We start from the raw sequence: 14,612 nt of genomic DNA on the forward strand, positions 1-14,612 counted from the left end.
ACAATATCGCTCCCCACCGAAAAAAAGCGAATAAAACTCATCTGCGGCACAGAAAAAAAAGGAAAAAAAAACCTGCCATTTTCTCGTTGTTACACGGTCCGCGTAGGTGCTGCGAAACGAGCACGGGAGTAATGTATGAATGCACTTCAGCCGCCGTTATAAATTTATTTCTCCATCCCTTTTTCCTCGGAGCTTCAGCGCGCGAGTACACATCGAGTCGACGAGTGTAAACTTTTTCGTCCTGTACAACACGGCAAGGAAATAACGTCGGTCCTAAAATAAATAGCGTCGCGACGCGTCTGGTGTTCACCCTGCCCGACGTCAAATATGTTTCAAGAATTTCTCGGTCCCCCGGACGACTAATTGCGGCTGGAGAATCAGTTTGCATCGACAACGAAGTCGCCGAACGCGACCGCTAATCTGCACTAATGGGAGACGAAAAAGGTAGCAGTTCTTTCAGCGATTTTTCTCCAATAACTGTCCACGAAGAAAGCCCAGAGTATCGAGGAAATCTCTTAAAGGATACGCGCCACCATTTCAGTTCGGACGTTTAGTTCGTCGATGAAATTAAATTCCGTTAGTCGACTTGGCACATTCCCTGTTAACGATGTACAAGAGGTTAAAAAAGAAAGGGTTTAAGGCTTTAACACTAGAACTACCAGCGTTGAATGTATACTAAATTAAATTGAATAATACAATAATATACATGATATATAGCACAATTCATCATGGTATAGTGTACTATGAAATGTATAGTAAGTCTGTGATCCTTTTTTTGAACACCCTGTAGACTAATAATCAGCATCGATTCGTTACAATCATCGACAGACTGCGGATATTCATTTGAATATAAAATTTTCACAAAGAAAAATGTATTTACCCTGTTGAGGATCCTAGTGTATTGTTGATAAATAGAAAATCGGAATAAAACCTCTGAGACTTTTTACTGTACTCAATTTCAGATGATCGAGTATCCTATAAATGCATAAAACCCGCAGTCTAATTAAGTCAGCAAAGTATCCCGTTCTATTTTCGTGACAAATTTCCACCGGAAAATACATTTCTATTATATTCATACGGTGCTGAGGACTTTCTAAATTTCCGGAAGACTAATTAGGATAACAATAATATACTAATTAATCATGATATTTATTGTACGAACAGTTCCCGCAACGAAGACATCGAAACTAGCCCGATCCCAGCGGTGTTGTTTTTGTTCCCGCAACCCCTAGATACCACGTTTATGTTGGTAATATTTTCTTTAGGGTAAGTAGAACAACGGGGGTGAGGTATCCCTAACAACTAATTAACTCCTCGCGTGTGTTGAAACAACGGCTGTTTCGTGTCGGCGAAACAAGTTTGGGAATTTATGCGGGACAACAGTGTCGCTGACGCGTATTCCATCAAAAACTAAAAACCTCCCGTTGTCACGTTATTACTGGAGATTCTTCGAATGTGCATTAATAAAGAACCAATTACACGCATGGTAAGAAATCATTGTGTATACTCGATCATCGTTGAATTGCGTGGAATATTTATGGTTTCGAAAAATGATATTAGCTAAAGGGTTAAAAATTCTATGATATCCGCTATATTCAATTCGTAAACTCTCATTGTTCTATATTTTTGTATATTTTTAAACTACACATCTGTTTATTTTCAAGGCTATTTTTAGTCAATTACTTCTTGTATCGTAGGGTTTAATCCGTATGTATCAAATAAATAAGAAGTGAATTAAATTAAAAATACCTGAAGAGATTCCACACACTTTCAAGAGTAAGAATAACGGTAAGCTTACCGTGTCCGAATGGCCATTTATTTCTCACCAACGTAAGATGTATGTACCAACCTATTCATACTTTTCAGCAGCGTTCCTGAACATTCATTGCATTGATCAAGAATCTATCGCAGCGTAATAAATCTTGATCGTACACTTTCAACGTCATATTCTCGGGGCGCACTTTGTAGGTGTTTGAAAACCAATAAAAACGGTACCGAATGGCACCTCGCGTGGTGCACGATTCCGTTTCGAAGATGGCGGCGTATTTCTCCGATTTCACGGTGACATTTACAATTTCAATTGAATCGTATAATTTTTTACACGCCAACTGATGGATCTCCGTGTCATTGGTCGAAAATTTATTAAAAAAACTTGGCGCCTCGAGTGGTGCACGAGTCTACCACGAAAATAGGGGCGTATTCTCCGATTTCACGGTGACTTTTACAATTTCAATTGAATCGTATAATTTTTTACAGGCCAACCGATGGATTTTTAGGGTCTTCGTAAAAAAATTTATTAAGAAACTTCTACTTGGAAACGATTTCTCTGTACATATACGTCCGCACGAGCTTAAAAATAGCGAAGACAGGGTCGTTTTCAAATTCCTGTCCCAAATACAACGCCCGTACCCACAAACTGTCGCCTGTGCGCGACGGGGAATTGTGAACCGTCGTGCGGCAACAATATTCATAAAATTCAATGGGCCCGCATGCAAACACGTTGCGACCAATTTATACGATCGCATAACAGGGAGGAAGGAAACCGGAAACGCGGCCCGAAGCCCCTGCTTCGACATTTTACGTTCAGGGGTTATTTTGATGGACGCGTGTTCGGGGTGAATACTTAATAATAGATTTCAAATTCGAAACGTGGATGACTTTTCAACCGGAAACAGCAATGGTACCTATTAAATAACATTTGAACGAGTCTCTTTTTTAAATGCAAATTTGAGTGATAACCTACCTTCAGACAAAATTTCAAATTCGAGTAAATCCTCCTTTATATGCATTTTCAGACAAATCTTTTTGAAAGTGAACATCCAAAATGAACATCCAAAGTGACCAGTGAATAAAGTAGAGCCAGTCCCCATTTTTCAAGAATTGAATGCATGACTCATCTATAGTGAAACAGCAGTGACAACTCTAAGCCTGTCCTATAACAACTAAACAGCTGTTCTGGTTTTACCATCGTATTAATTGTGCTAGCAAAGTCAGAAAATGTCTTTTGTCGTAGAAGGATGAAAACTAGTGACATGAATTTAACCCCTGAATTAGTATAAATAAATACTTTATTTTTAATATTTAATGAAATATTGTATTAAAATCGCTTCATCATTAACGTACTTTCCGAGGCGACTATATGTATCCCTATCGACATTAAATAGAAAGGAATCATAATTATCAGACGTATCCGACTAATCAATTACACGTGAATCCAGCAAATCTCCGATCTGGATTACCTCGAAAACCAAGCTTCGCAGGAAAAAATGTTATTCCAAATTTTCGGCTTAATTTCCAATGTACACTAATCTCCATTCCGTTTGTACCAGGAATTCCACAAAATGAACGTTTCGCGGGCCACTAAAAGCGGCCCCGCTGATTACCATGCGCGAACGCAGCGCACGTAAAAACACCGCAAGTAGGAGTGGTTGATTCGCACAAAAAAAAAAAAAAAATTTATCGATCTACCGTGAGCGCAGCACACGATCCGAAAAACAGCGATCTAATCCTCCCTCCCTCTGAACGCGTCCGTGTTAAAGCCGACACGCAAAAAAACGAATGAAAATTTAACAGCCGATTTCGTAGCAACACGTTCGACGGCCGATTCCAAAGTGGATTCAAACGAGCCACGGGGATATATATCGGAAGGTGGGGGGCGGGGGAGGTGGTAGCGAAAATTCGTCCTCGCGCAGGGGACATTTCCATCTTCATGCCCTTTTAATTGGAAGTTCGCCCCAGTCGTGTTTTCAAGCGGACGGAGGGAAAGGAGGGTTGCGCGGGAACGGAGCAGATGCACGGCAATTTAGACGCCGCGCCTAATGCAACGTGAAACACGGGTGAACACGTAACCGGGGTTCTAGGAACGGAGGAAGGACCAAACCATCCCCGCCCGAAACGTGTCTCGTGGAGAACTTGTATCTGCCCACTCCTCGGAGCAGCGACTATGTTAAAACTTCAAGAATATTGTAGCGTGGAGAGAGCAAGTCTCGGTCGGTCAGGGTCAGTTTTGCGGCACGTCGATTGTACGGATCGTGAGCTTTTATTTCGAACGTTTTAACCCTTGGAAGATAGGTTCTTTATGGTGATATAACCAGCAGAGTTTGGATCGGTTTCAATGTACAATGTGAAAAGTAGCACGTTTCATTTGTCTTACGAAGACTTGCATATTTCAGTTTGTCACGAAAAGAAGCATGTTTCGTCATTTCTACCGATAATTAGCATTTTCGACATTAACCACGAGTCACAGTTCGCCGGGGAACAATAGTGTATTTGGAACACTGTGGTGAAACGGGGAACTTTTCATTTGTATTACGATGATCTTATTAAACGTAATATGGGTCGAAAGATTATGCAGACTGCAGTAGTTCAGCAAGACTGCGTTTGAGTTCACGAACGGTTGACGTGGATGTTCGGTAAGTAGCTAACAGTATCATTAACAAAAAGAAGATTTATCAGCAATGGTGTCTGAAAGTCTTATTCCGAGGGAATGTATTAAATTTTATAGTAATATTGTTAATTAAATAAATTAGTTTACGTTTGTTTATATTCACTAAAACGTTTATTTCAGTTAGAAGAAACGTTCGTCTTTTTAATTTTGCAGTAGAATGCTAGGTAACCTAGTTTACGTGATGTTTTTCGCAGCTAGAAGTAAAACGTGCTACTTCTTGTAACGGACTATCGAAACGTGCTAGTTTTCGTAGCGAAAAAGCACAACCTGCTACTCTTCGTCGCTATAAATGGAAACATGATACTTTTACCAGAGACATACTTTACCAACGTGCTAGTCTCTTCGTAACAGAAATGAATCGTGCTGTTTTTCGTAACACAAGTCGATTTGTTCCACTGTACGTCATTTTTTCTGAATAGTTTCTTGAAATTATTTCGTTAAAAAATGTTGTGACCAAACGTAGGTAGCTAAAGATAATCGTGGTGTGTTGGGGACGTCAATATGATCGGGAAACTGTCATAAACTGGGATTCCTGATCATTTATGCATCACGTGGAAATTTTCACTATCTCTAGAGCAATTTTACTACAACTTAACCCTTTATGTCCTGACGGTACTTTATAATTCCATGTATGTATATTGCAATAAAATGCTGGCGTGAACCAATATGCTTAAAACCCAGCTAGGACCTATAAATATTTAATACTTTGAACACCCCTGAGATGTTATAAAACTGTGCTAACACTCAGACACCATATTTGAACAGTTTTCGAGTATGTATCTATAATGAAGATTGTGGTGAAAAAATAACGATAATGTAGTGCAGAAACAAAACACGTCTACGACACCACTTAGACTGCAGATTTTATGTATTTATAGCCCACACAGCTCTGTGAAATACAATAAAAAATGAAACTTTCATAGGATCCGACGAGATTCTATTTTATTCTGAACCTAATAAGATACTTAAGAGGGAAAATAACTTTCTACGATTGCTTCTGTCTTTATAAATTACTTTAGAAACTTTCATTTTGCATAAAAAAATCCGCATTCTATTCATCCTACTCCACTCGAAGACGAACATACGCCAACCAAAAGCCTTGATTTCCAACACCACACAATTAATACAAACTACCACCCTCTGGATTATATGCAATTAAAGCCTATAGGTGTCTCTGTGAAATACAATGAAAGATAAACTTCTCCAAAGATTCGTAGCATCTTCCAATACCATTCTAAACCCAACAAGGTATCCAAAGAGAAGAAAGAAATTTCTACTTTTGTTCTTGCCTGTGCGAACCACTTTACAACGTGTCGTTTTGCATAAAAATCCTGCAGTGTAATGATAACAATAAGTTGAAATGTCCTAGAAACGCGCAACGAAACGAGACGCCCGAAGCAATACCGACCAGACCGCGAGCACTCGACGCACATCGGAGTTCTCCCGAAAAGTCAATAAGGACGCGTACGAACACGGCGTGGAAACCGGTTCAGAAGAGTACGGTTGTAGTTGGAGGTCCTTTCGCAGCCCCTAACACGAAACCGCACTCCGCCGGCATTTGCGTTTTAAAGCGCAACGCTTTTACTCCGGCCAAATCGTCCCCTTTCTCGTACCATCCCTCCATTACCGATTCCCGGCCATCGCCGACTGATCCGCCGATTATTCGATTTATTTCATCCGATTTTCAAACCGGACCACCTCCACCCAACCCTCCTCCTCTTGTTTCTCGCTTGCAAAACGCAGCCGTTGAACAACCGGCCGGCACGTTCAGCGAGAGTAAATCCGGGGAGAAAATGTTCGAGCCATCGAAAGACGGCGGTTCGATCGTTCGAATCTCGATTGGCTCGAAATTTCCTTCATTTTAAGAAGAGAATCTTTGTGTCGGTTTCAGAAAAGAATATATTCCGGTTTGAGGAGAACGGAGGATTCGTTTTCAGAAGAGGACCTTTTTCATTTTCAGAAGACAATCTGTTTCCTTTTCAGAAGATAATCTATTTCGTTCTCAGACGAGAATCTGTGTGTTGGTTTCAAAAAAGAATCTGTTCCGTTTTGAGGAGAGCAAAGGTTTCGTTTTCAGAAGAGAATCTAGTACTTAGTTTTCAAAAGGGGATCTATTTCGTTTTCAGAAGAAGATTTACATATTTCGTTTTCCGAAGAGTATCAGTTTCATTTTCGGAAGATCTGTTTTACTTTCAGCAGAAAATCTGTTTTATTTTCAGCAGAAAATCTGCTTCGTTTTCAGAAGAGTACACATCTGTTTCGTTTTCAGAAGAGTACATATATGTTTCATTTTCAAAAGAGTTTTCGAGAAAATTATTTCGTTCTCAGAAGATAATCTATTTCGTTCTCAAAATATAATCTGTTTCGTTTTCAATAGAGACCCTATTTCGTTTTCAGAATAGAATCTTCTTCGTTGTCGAAAGATAATGTGTTTCGCTATCAGAATAGGATCTAGCGTCGAATATTCTCGGAGACGCTGAAGCTGCATGTCTGGCAAAAGAGAGAAATAACGCCACCAACACGAATATAATTAATAGGGAGCAGTGGATCGTACTGGATTCACCGTTTCCCGGACTGTATTTTCATGTGGCGGGCGTTGGTGAGTTGTAGAGCGTAAATAAGAAGAAATGAGAATAACACAGAGAGTATCTTCTCTACCGGGGATCGTCTCTCATAACAGAAAATACCGTAAAAGTTCAGAGAATTCAGAGAAATGAGAGGAGCATCTCTGGACGAAAACGATTCTTCAGCGAGTCTATTTCATTTCATCTCCGGTTTCGCCTAATTTATTAGCCTAAATTATTTAGTAACGTATAATTCATCACTAATGCATTATAAGGTACCGATTCACAACCTGTATAATTATCGATGTAAACACAAGACTAATTATAACAATCGTAATTTCATCGATCAAACAACACGGTAGTGTCGCGTTTTCATTAACCCGAGTGCACATTGGTTGACCACTGCTTGATAACTCACAATTATTAGCTTTCGTCGATATTTGCTGATCGATAGTATGACTGATTATAAACGGAGAAACGAATTGTTCTGAACAGCGACAGAAAAATAACTTCAACAATTTGAAACAAACATTTTCTCCCTGCTTTACTTCTTCAATTTTTTTTAAGGTTGGTGGAAAACAAATTATCGTTTAAACGCACGATTAAAGGCTTTGAACACAGACTTTAAACATAAATTGCTAAACACAAGTTCTTCTCCAATCATTTTTGGAGAGGGTGACAAAGATTATAGTTTGTAGAATCACTGTGAACAACATTTTCGACCACCTAGTGCGAATGTCCTAATTACTACCAGTGTCCCTAATACTACCACTTTAATTAATTAGCCGAATTTGTACTATTTCACTTTGGAGGATCATCAAGGATGATTAATCGAAAAACATTGTTTTCGTCTGTGCTTCATCCAAAGTGATCTTCCTCATCCAAAGTGAATATGGATTTGACCAATTCTTACTATTTTTTTACGGTCATTACTGGTTGGTTTACAATCACACATCTTTAAACGGTTCATCTTTGCGAAACCTTAAACGACATAAATTTTTCCTATTATCACAGCTCCGCTATAAAAAAAACCAAAGAAGGATATTTTTGAGCAGCATTTATCGCCGCTTCGATCGATGCTCTTATAATTTCTATCGCAGCTGCAACATAAACGTACCCTAATCAGTCACGATTCACGCACGTGGCGTAGCGTGCGAAATCAGATCGTGTTTCTATGGCTCGTTAAATATTTCAGGGTCGTCGACGCGTCGACAACTTCACTTTTGGCCCGCCACGAAATGGGAATTCTTCGTTAACGATGTAGCCGGGCCTGTCGGCGTTACTTAATTTATCGGACGGACCGGCTGTGGATGGAAACAACTGGTTATCGATGGAAATCGATGTTCGTTTGCTCAACCGTTTTATTCGCCGTGTGTAGCTTAACGAGGGAAAACGATTACCGAGTGATTTACCGCTGGCGAGCGCGACCGCTAGATTCTGAAATTCATTTCTGCCTGTTTGAAACGACACGCAAATATGATGTTTACGGAATTATTCGCAGCGCCTCCGAATCTATCATCGAACGATTGTTCGATTCAAGCCCATTCGGGCGAGGCAACTTTTGTCACTGCGTGTTTTTCGTGCAGATACAGATTTTCTGGGCAAAGTTAGATTACTGTTACATGACAATTGTTAGACAATTGTTGTTACAGAGTGATAAAAATCAGATATTACAGAATTTACATGAATTATAGGGAATTATGTTTTGATTATTTTATGTAAATTCTATGGAATTATAATATTACAGCGTTTTATTTCCCGGTAATACTACATGTCTGACCATTCCTACTCATTTCTACTTATTCCACGGTACCGTCACGTCATTCGTCTTGTATAACAATCGAATATGACCTGACAATTGGAAAATTCTTAAGCAATTACATAGTACAACCATTAACAATTATTACAACTAAAAATAATAAGTTATTTGTAACAAATTTAAAGTTTTAAAAAGTTATTTGTACATTAAGGAATACTAGTTGTATTCGAATACACACGCACTAACGTAACTTCCAAACAGATTTCCTCCAAAACTCTACATCAAAAAATTATCATTCACACAAAGCAACGATTCAGATTTTCAAATTGCTCGCGACCAAATCCTACACAAAAATGTCAAAACTTCCTTTTGCAACCGACAGAGTCTCGCGCGAGTAAAACGAAATTTCACTGTTTCGATATTAATCGAACGGAAGAAAATTCTGCGCTGCCTCAGTCTTGTACAGGTAAATTCGACAGGTGATATACGCGCGAGAAAAAAAAAAGAACAGACTTATCGACGCGTTCTCCGTGGATGGAGATGATGATATTCCAACGGGCCATAGCCGCTCGATTTGAACACCAAATGCAGGTCATAGACTCGTAGTTAACTGCTGAATCGCAATAGGAGCTTTTTACATTTGACCCGAATCGAGCCTGGCATACAGATACGAACCGCCCCGCGCACATAATATTTTCATGGAACATCTAATACAACTTGCTCTGGCCAAGTTATACGTATATACACATATATCTTCGGGCTTTCATGTTATTCCATCACTGTTTACGCGATCTATTGCTTAAATTCTCGTTCGACTCCGTTCAGGGGTACATCTACACGATACACATCAAACGAATCTCATTCATAACTTTAAGAAAGAATTCCTTGTACGGGTTGCCGGTTTCTCATGATTAAAAACTTCCAGGCCAGAATTCATAGAATCTAAAAAATGAGTTATTTTTCAGTCGAAATTCAAATGTTCGTGTTATACTATATATTTCAATTTCATTTTCAATTTCTGATCAAAAAGATAAGGATATTTCACCGAATAGAATGCTGAGAATCTAACGTGGTCTGTGACGAACATTTTCGAAATAATGGGGTGGTACCGAACGTGTTAACCATTAAGAAATATTTACCATAAAAAATTGATAGAACGAAAAATAATGAGGACATATAAATCGGAATTGCATGAAAATGTTTAAACTCGATTGTTATTCTGAAAGTACGTGATATATTCTGAGTGTGCGAGTCACTGTAAAATGTGTACAATTTTTTATTTTATTCTCGTTCGGGATGACAAGAGCAATTTTATTCGCAAAATTTCAAATATTTCCTGGAGTGCAATTTTTTTGGTTGCAGCTGGAGCATAACGTTATTTCGTCTAGATGAATTGTGAATTTTACGTGGACAAATTTTCATCATGGAAACAGACAACCAAAAATCTGAATGATAAATGCGGATCGTTAAATGCGACCAGAATGAGAATGAGAAGTATTTAGCGTGATTCAAGTTTATAGGGAAAGTTATAGTGGCAATTACACTGGAGACAGTTTATTATGCAATATGTCCTCCGAAAAATATGTATTGTATACACTTCTTGTATAAACATACTTTTATTTCACAAAATCAAAGTCGTAGTTTCAGATTGTTGAGCCTAAAGAAAAATACTGTTCCTGAATAACCAGACAATAAAAACAAAAACAACAGAACATCTCATCGTTAAACTTTACTTTTTATAATAATCGTTACGATAGTTTTTATTTTTTCTGTTTCTAACACTTGTATCGTTCTACCATATTGCAATTCAATAAATAATAGAAACATGTCATTACTGGTATTATTATCTCTGGAATATCTATTAGATATACTACATAATCAGTAATACACTATTTCATGAAGAAATCAGTATTCGTTTCTATAAAATTCAAAATTTCTACTGTTCCATTTCTATTCATAACGATCTCTGAACACTCTACATCATTGTTACTCATTGCCAGTGGAAGGTTAGAAAAGTACCTTCAATTTAAAATATATCATACTATAATTAAAAAAAGAATAATGAATTACTTACTGTACACCTAATAATTTTCATCCATAAATACACAAAAAGATCTACCATAATCCACCCCAAAATTCACCTATACATATCCGTTATTCGATGTAAAAAAAAAACCATTGAATGGCCAACAAACTATGGGTTCAGTATGGCCGACCTGTCGTCAACGCTCAGTTCACCTCTTAAGTCTTAGTCAACATATACTTTCGTATCGAATTATTACCGATCAATTTATTATTACGCAACGTCTACGTGAAATTATTTTCCTCGTTTTTTCCAAAATTATCATAAATCGACTCACCGTGATTCCCGTCGAAGAAGCCTAAACTCGACTGGCGGCCGCAAAACCAGGCGGTTGTGGTAATTAATTGGAGAACAACCGTCGTGGCTTCGGGACAATAGCTGTTCAGCCGCGTATTAACCTGTCCGATCGCATTGTCACCAGTCCGAAACTGTTTTCCGTCGACACAATACGAACTCCGTGCTCTCACTTGCCGGACACAGAGGCTCCCTAACGATCAAACATGGTCCCGTACACCCGTATATCACGAACCACCGACGACTGTAAACTGGCTCCCCCAAAGGATCACTATTACCGTACACAAAACGATTCCGTCCGGGTACCCTCACTTCACAGATATCGTAGATAGTCAAACCATAACACCAACACAAAAACCTCAGCGGAAAGTCACGGTCAAATTCCGCGGAACCCTCTCCAGAGTATCAACATCTGCACAATATTTTCTACGCGCCCGATCGGCAGGTCCATACAACACTTTGACCGCGAGACGTGAAAACGAAAACAGTCGTTGGTAATTCTCGGTGAATCACACACCGTGCCAACACCATAAAACTAACCAATCAAAGTAACTACTTACAGAACTTCGACGAACGAACCACGATTCCTGTCACAAAACACGCGAGATCTTCATTGTTTCCAATATTCTCCAATCTTCTAATTGAACGTATCTTTCATATATAATCCTCGATGACGAAAGCTCCGAATGTTCCAATTTGATGAAAGGTCCGATCACTGTTTTTTTTTTTTTTTTTTTTTTTTTTTTTTTAAAAAAGGTGAACACGTTCACGAACACTGTATCTTCGAGGATCGATCGGTTCGAGGCAATCGTGCGGTCGCGTTGGATCGATCGTCAAACGATGCAGCGGCGTGTTCGCTGCGGACGATCGGTCATGACCAGCCGAGACCGTCGCGGAGATGATTCTTCGGCGAACAGTTGAACGAAACTGGCACCGGGTGCCTCGCACCGCGCGCCACTACGAAAAGGGTCACCTGGCCCCCCCGGAGAAGAGCGTTCAGTGGCGCGTCGCGTCGCGGCGCGCGTCTCTCCGTGCGACGCGCGAGTCGAACTAGCGGAAACTCTCCAACGCCGCCGGGCGTAAGTTTACGCGTTACGAACCCTCGCGCTGTCACGAACAGCGCGCGAAAACTGACGCGCGGGATATGCTTTGTCGCGGTCCTATCGAGGCAGCCCCGTGTCAAACGAGACTCTGTGTGTATTGTAAACATAACTGGCGGGAACTATAGAGAAAAGGGCCTATCACTACCTTGCAAAGGATCACTTACCTACTGTATGAGGTATTGCTCCCTATTAATGTGCCATTAAATTTTGTGTGGGCAACCAAAATATTCACGGTTATTGAGCCATCGGTATACCCCTGTTCTGATAGATTAGATAATTTTACTTTCATACTTTTTCGAAAGTCTCAGTTTTTCCTTTCTATAATATACAAAGTGCTGTTTCAGACAAGAACATAAAAAATTGTGAAAGAAAGGTAGAAATGGGTACTTGAGTACCCGGGTATCCGGTTGCCTACGCAAGGGTTAAAATTTATATTTAGTTTTAAACTTTCTTTTTCGGTATGGAATTTTTCTCGAGTTAAGAAGATTATTTTTTTCATAAGCTTTGTGGTTGTAGAAGTGCTGTGAACGTATTAAGGGAAAGGCGCATAGCCCCGGACGGTGCACAGTGGTCTCAAAATGCGTTTTTAGTAGCCAAAAGTCGAAATGTCATTGAAACTTTCTAAAAGTTGGTAATTAAGAGTTTTTGAGATCACTAACAACGAATTTGACACCGAAAATTTGAAATTCAAGATGGCGCATTCAATAATATTTGCACATTTACCAAACTTTAGAGGAAAGAAAATCAGAGCCGTAAAAGCCATGCAACTTTGGAACCTTTGAGTAAGAATTTAACGAGGAACAATGGCTACCTTTTACACTGTTTGGTTCAGAACAAAATATCGACTTAATATCATTTTTACACTATTATTTTAAAAAATAAACGACTTAGAGCGAAATAATTTCTACCATCGAAAGCAGTGGAAAATTTGATACAGAATAAATGTAAAATGTCATTTTTTTTTTTTAAATTCATTTAAAACAGTCCGGCTCTGGGGTCCAGATATTAATTCCTCAGTTTCGTATAACGCGGCAATTTCTAGGATCTAATCACCGTGTTATACGGGGATTACCTGTACTCATAATACTTTTACACAAATAAGCAACTAAATTCAAAGAAGAACATACGACGCTCCCGTGTAACCCCAGTTGTTATCCCATACCCCACATCCGGAAACTCAATTATAGTTACACGAGGAAAGCTGCAACTTCACTCTACTCGAAACGCATGCATCATCCTGCGCGTACAGTATCAAGAATCGCGGCGCACCGTCGGGTACTGGTAACGTTATCCAAGTGAACGAAATTACGAAGAAACATACGAAGGAACGCAAAAGTTCAAGGGACCGACGCGACGTTACCACGTCGGGTGTCGCAACCACGCGTGCTGCTAGATGAAGTTACGCTATCAAACTGTGCGAAAAGTGAAATAAAATTATAACGCGGACATACAGAACACCAAGGTGTCCGGAGTGTCACTATGACGATAGTTCCAACGACGAACTAGACAGGAATAAATTGAAGGAAGTGAATCGCGTAGAAGATAAAAGCACAGATAAGATATAAGAATAGACCTAACATGCAATGTAATTTTCTGTCCCATGCTTTGGGGGCGTCAGAAGCCCCCGTACCATTTCAATATTCTATTCCTTGCTAACGAAACCGGGATAATGATGTATGTGTGTATCGATATATGCAATTACGGGTGTGTTTATGCTGTTTATTAACTTTTATGTGGAATGCGTTCGAAACAGCATGATTATCGTGGGACACCAAGTCCCATAAGACGTTAGGTCTATTCTTATATCTTGTTTGTGATAAAAGCTTTGACTGCGACACGTGAAACTTTCGACATCTAGCCACAGCGAAACATCTCTTAAATAATCGGTTTGCGTCGCGAGAAATGAGAAAATTTTATTCTTTTTGTTTCTATCTATTTGTTTACAAAATCACCTGCTGCTAGTTGTACTACCTGATCTGAAACATCCTGTATAAATAGAGAAGTTTAAAAGAAGGAAAGTTGCTGTTATAAGTTATAAAACAGCAACCAGGAAAAAAAAAGTGCCAACGATACGCGGTGTTCCCAAGCGGTCACCCATCCAAGTACTAACCACGCTCAATGCTGCTTAACTTCAGTGATCGGACGAGAACTGGTGCTTTCAGCGTGATATGATCGTTGACTATTATTTAGCAATTTCTTAGGCATAGACGGGTTGTCTCGAGTTTGGCATTACAATTAAGAGGACGTGATTCTATAAGAAAAAAGGAGTCATAAAGAAAGAATACATGTTTATCATTTGAGGTTTCATTTTCGAGAAAACTGTGCTTGAATATTCATCTAAAACACGAGTAGGTGATAAGTA

At 39.3% G+C, this 14,612-nt stretch overlaps 1 protein-coding gene across 1 annotated transcript in view; it reads right to left on the bottom strand.

The window, feature by feature from the left end:
• The window catches only part of LOC107190028 (cysteine-rich secretory protein 3-like), a 94,210-nt gene extending 82,548 nt beyond the window's left edge, over positions 1-11,662 (bottom strand). The window contains exon 1 of the mRNA XM_015578744.1: positions 11,131-11,662. The gene's annotated coding sequence lies outside the window, so the exon portion shown is untranslated. The remainder of the gene's footprint in view (positions 1-11,130) is intronic.
• Between the last annotated feature and the right edge of the window lie 2,950 nt (positions 11,663-14,612).

This window comes from Dufourea novaeangliae, unplaced genomic scaffold (genome assembly GCF_001272555.1).
Source record: "Dufourea novaeangliae isolate 0120121106 unplaced genomic scaffold, ASM127255v1 scaffold172, whole genome shotgun sequence".
Classification (NCBI taxonomy): domain Eukaryota; kingdom Metazoa; phylum Arthropoda; class Insecta; order Hymenoptera; family Halictidae; genus Dufourea; species Dufourea novaeangliae.